The following is a 5,283-nucleotide window of genomic DNA, read 5'->3' as shown; positions in this document are numbered from 1 at the left end:
CAGGCTCCGGACGCGCAGGCTCAGCGGCCATGGCTCACGGGCCCAGCCGCTCCGCGGCATGCGGGATCCTCCCAGACCGGGGCGCGAACCCAGTTCCCCCGCATCGGCAGGCGGACGCGCAACCACTGCGCCACCAGGGAAGCCCCTGAAAATGCTAATTTGAAAAGATATATGCACCCCTATATTCATTGTAGTAATATTTACAATAGCAAGATATGAAAACACCTATGTGTCCTCTGATAGATGAATGAAGATGTGGCGCATATATATATATATATATATATATATATACACACACACACATAAAAGAATACGACTCAGCCATAAAAAAGAAGGAAATTTTGCCATTTGCAACAACATGGAAGGACCTTGAGGGTATTATGCTAAATGAAATAAGTCAGAGAAAGACAAATATTGTATGATCTCACATTTATGCAGAATTTAAAAAAACAAAAACAAGCAAACCAAGTTCAAAGTTACAGAGAACATATTGGTGGTTGCCACAGACGGGGGTGGAGGCAATAGGGGCGGGCGAAATGGGTGAAGGAAGTCAAAAGGTACAAACTTCCCGTTATGAAATAAGTAAGTCATGGGGATGTAATGTATGGTGACTATAGTTAATAATACTGTATTGCAAATTTGGAAGTTGCTAAGCAGGTAGATCTAAAAGCTGCTAATCACAAGGAAAAAAATTCTGTAACTATATATGGTGATGGATGTTAACTAGTCTTATAGTGATCATTTTGCAATATATACAATTATCGAATCATTATGTTGTACCCCTGAAACTAATACGGTGTATGCCAATTTTACCTCAATTTAAAAAATTACGTGAACTTGTGCTGCTGGGAAGGTGCAACTTTGTCCATTCATAGAGAAATACAGGACACCAAAAAGATGGACCCTGTCTGCTTAGATTTCTACTTTTCCCCAGGATCACTGTGTGTCCCCTAAAAAGAATTTCTTACAGATCATACCTCACTTCCCCAATTGGAAATTAATTCCACATACTCTCTCCCCCAGGGAGCTGAAATGAAATAAATGAAGCAATGTGTATTGTAGGTGTAAAAGTGTGTGTGTCTCAAAGTGCTATCATCACTTTAAAAGTGTCTAATTTTTAAGGCTTTTGAATTATTTCACACACCAAAAAAATAGCTTTACAAACCTGTAACTGAAGCCCACAGTTTTAAAACCAAGCTAAAAATGATTACAATTTTTCACAGAAGGGGGATTAGGTAAACTTTGGCGGCAGATGAGTTCACAACTTTTGAAGTGAGGACTCTCCAACGGACTGCTTTTTTTTTATGTTCCTGAGTTTGAGGTAACTCACAAATGAGTATTTTGACAAAAGCACCTGCTGATCTCATTTCTGATCTCTAGGTCTCCTCTGAGGGAGCCCCATGTCTCATTTCCAACAACAGGATGGAACTAGACCATCTCTATTTTAGAAACTTGATGAGATTAAGTTTTATACCCCAGCTTTGAGCAGTGACCTTTGTCCTCGTTTTGGTCTTTAAGGACATTTGCCTGGAGCATGACACCTGATGACTGGTTCCCTTAAGATTGCTGGAGTTACGGAATTTCAGGTGATGGATGGATTGCTGTTTTATTCCCTTTACTATCTTTTTAAACCACTGTGGATAAAAGAAACTTATTTCCCAACCTTCTAAGGCACAGTGTTGCTCCACAGGATTAGCTCTCACTCAGACCTCACCCTAGTCCACCGGAATCAGAATGTATGGATTGTGGGACCCAGAGATGAATATTTTAACAAAGTTCCCTAGGTAATTCTAATCTCTAGCCAAGGATTAGAACCAGTGAACTAGACTAGCCTCTTTACTTTAAAATGTCCGAGCACTAAGATTTGTCCTCCTGACATACCACCTACTTAAGTGAAATACCTGAGATCCTATGTGCTTGAAGCAAGTGTCTCAGCAATTTGACCTTGCCAATCCCGAGGGAGTGGGGTTCTTTCCCTGTGAGACTTCCAAGTGTATCCTCATTGGAAGTGACTCATAGATTTGGTTGAATCAGATGCTCATCAAAATATATTTGGCCTGAAGTACCCTTACATCATTAACTCTTTTCAACTCTGACAAATTTTATGCTGCTGTTTTGGGCATGAAAAAAAGTCAAATTGAAATTCACACATGAATTTCTCTCATTCACACATTCTCTCTCTCACACACTCACACTCACACACACACAGACACACAGAGGCTTACTTTGCAATATTAGATTCAGAATTCTGGCTTGTTTTCTGCTATCTAGTTATTGGGACTACTATAAACACATTAACTGAGTAATGGACAGGCTTTCCACGTGTAATATTCTTAATTCTCTCTCTCACTTATAAGAGAATGTAACTGAGCATTTTGGCTGACTTGGGGCTGGGACTTGAATCTTCTTCTCTGGTAGGTAGATTTAAGCAACACCTTCCTACCACCTAATTCTATCCCCTGATTTATGCACTGCTGAGGAGCAACTTAGGACAAAAGCAAGTCAACCCATGTCCCTAGTGATGTTTTATGTATACATATGAAGCGTGTACATTGCCTGGTAAGTAATAAACGCTTAATAAAGACTTAGTTGAAGGAATGTTTGGGATACTTGGGTCAATGAGCAGGGGGTGCTGCCGGGAGTGGGGATGAGCAACTGACAAGAGTCAGATTTTATGAATGAACAATGGGACCCACTGAGAGAGATTTTGTCATAAGAGAAAGAGAAGCTTGGTACAGCAAGCCAATCTCAGCTGAGGGTTGAAAGGAAGTGATAATTTTGACCTCCAAGGAGGTGCGCTATGCCCTGAGAACAAAGCCTGCAGGCATGAGCTGAACTAACCACAATGTTCCCAGGCCCCAGCACCCTTCTCTGGGATCATTCTCTAACTGAGAAAAACACAGAGGGAACGAGGGTCCTGTGCCTTTTCTTTCTAGGAGCATAACTGGTGGAAAATTTTTTACATTATCAGGAATGAACAAGAAGGCACAGCTGAGAACTTCAGCTCCAGTGGCGTGGAGGTTCAGCACTGAAGCCCCAGCTGCTCTAGCCAAAACGGCCTTCTCCACCAGAACTGTGGACACATGTAAAGGGTTTGGGATCCCCAGAAACACTTGGTCTCTACAGCCTCCTAACTGTCCTGCAGGATTCATTTTCCACATCTTCCTCTTAGTTCTAGAACCCCCTGAGTTCTAGTTTATGGCATATAAGTATATGGCTTCTGTTTGTGGTATATATGAGGGTTTCTGTTATTTAATGAAAAATTTTAATTCTCCACATTATTCCAGTCTACTCCAGAATCCCTACCACATTACCATACCAGGGATTTTACTAATGTTCTATGATGCAAAGCTAAAGAAAGAGTTGAATATACAGGAGATTTGAAAATACACATATATGTGTAAATAAACATGAGGAGATTAAGTGGAAAAGAGAGACACCAATGTCTTTTTTTTCATACCACCATTCCAATTTTCAGTGGACAATGACCAGGTGTCCTACAATTCAACTCAATTTTGACACTGTCTACCTGAAGATAGCATCAGATGCCACAGGTTAAGGGCCCAGTCCCACAAGACTGTCCCCACCCCCAACATACACATACACATACACACACACACACACACACACACACACACACACACACACACAATTTTTGATACCAATCACCAGTCGGGGTTGTTACTTGTTCTTCTGACCCACCAGTCACAGATCCCACAATCCCCTCTCCTCAGGTTCAATTAATTTGCTAGAGCAGCCCAGAGAACTCACAGAAACATTTTACTTACTAGATCACGGGTTTATGATAGAAGGATATAATCAGCAACAGCCAGATGGATGAGATCCATAGGGCAAGGGATGGGGAAAGGGTGCAGAGCTTCCATGCCCTCTCTGGGTACACCATTCTCCCAAATCTCCATGTGCTCACCAACGCCGAAGCTCTATGAACTCTGTCCTTTTGAGTGCTTATGGAGACTTCATTACATAGGCAAGACTGATTAAATTACTGGCCATTGGCGATTGAACTAAATCTCCAGCCCCTCTCCCCTCCTGGAGATCTGGGGGTGGGACTGAAAATTCCAACCCTCTCAGCACTGGGTTGGTTCCCCTGGCAACCAGCTCCCATTTTTGGAGAAAAAGGGGCTTTCCAAAAGTTACCATTAACATAACAAAGACACCTTTATCACTCTCATTACTTAGGAAGTTCCAAAGGTTTTAGGAGCTCTGTGCCAGCAAAGGGACAAAGACTAAATATATATTTCTCATTGTAAATCATAATATCACAGATAGCAAGAAAAGAATTATTGGGACTTCCCTGGTGGGTCCAGTGGGTAAGACTTCACGCTCCCAATGAAGGGGGCCGGGGTTCGATCCCTGGTCAGGGAACTAAATCCCACATGCATGCCGCAACTGAGTCCTCATGCGGCAACCAAAAGAGCCCGCATGCTACAACTAAAGACCCCACATGCTGCAACTAAGACCTGGCGCAGCCAAAATAAATAATACATAAATATTTTTTTTAAAAAAGAAAAGAATTATTTTAATGAGAGAGGATAATAAGGGACTGTTTCCTTAACTTATTAATGGTACATAAAAGTACATAAATTTTAAGTGTACAGCCTGAAAAACTTTATATATGTAGACTCTCATGTAACCGTCAACCACATCATGGTATGGAATATTAGAAGACTTCTTTGTGTCCTCTGCATGTTGGTTGTCCCCAAAGGGTAACCATTATTCTAATTTATCATCACAGACTAGTTTTGCCAATTTTAAACTTTATATAAAGGAATCAAACAATTTGTGGAAGGTTGTTTGTTTTTTGTGGAGAGGACAGTTTTTAACAAAGGTTGTTATAGCCCAGATGACATTTAATGGTGGGATTCAGAAGCGAAAACGAACACAAAAACAAATAAATGTAGAGTATAAGGAGTCCCTTTCCAAGTCTAACTCACTCTGGGAGTGTTCTCCTCCTACCAAAAAAGCCAGGGTGAGCTATAAAACCCTTCTCAAAGCAGTTGCAAAGGGAAACACTGTTTCTATGACAAGAGGGATTTAGTCATGAGTATAGTCCCACTGGAGGAGAGTGACTATTTAATATTTCAGTCCAACACAGATCTGCAGAGGCAAGTGGGATAAATAAAAGCTAGAAAGATTAAGACAGTTACTGTGATGTGTGAGTGGAGACTGAGAACCCTTTATAATCAGGATGTCCACTCTGTACCGATGAGTCCCAAGGGTTTAAAATGGTACTGGGCATATGGCAGGTGAAAAATGGAATAT

General features: G+C 41.2%; 1 pseudogene; it reads left to right on the top strand.

The window, feature by feature from the left end:
* Window positions 1-3,032, top strand: part of LOC112062387 (homeobox protein NANOG-like) — a 6,850-nt pseudogene extending 3,818 nt beyond the window's left edge.
* The last annotated feature ends 2,251 nt before the right edge of the window (window positions 3,033-5,283 follow it).

The sequence above is a fragment of the Physeter macrocephalus genome, chromosome 21, assembly GCF_002837175.3.
Source record: "Physeter macrocephalus isolate SW-GA chromosome 21, ASM283717v5, whole genome shotgun sequence".
Lineage (NCBI taxonomy): Eukaryota > Metazoa > Chordata > Mammalia > Artiodactyla > Physeteridae > Physeter > Physeter macrocephalus.
This window is presented reverse-complemented; position numbering and strand designations above follow the sequence as displayed.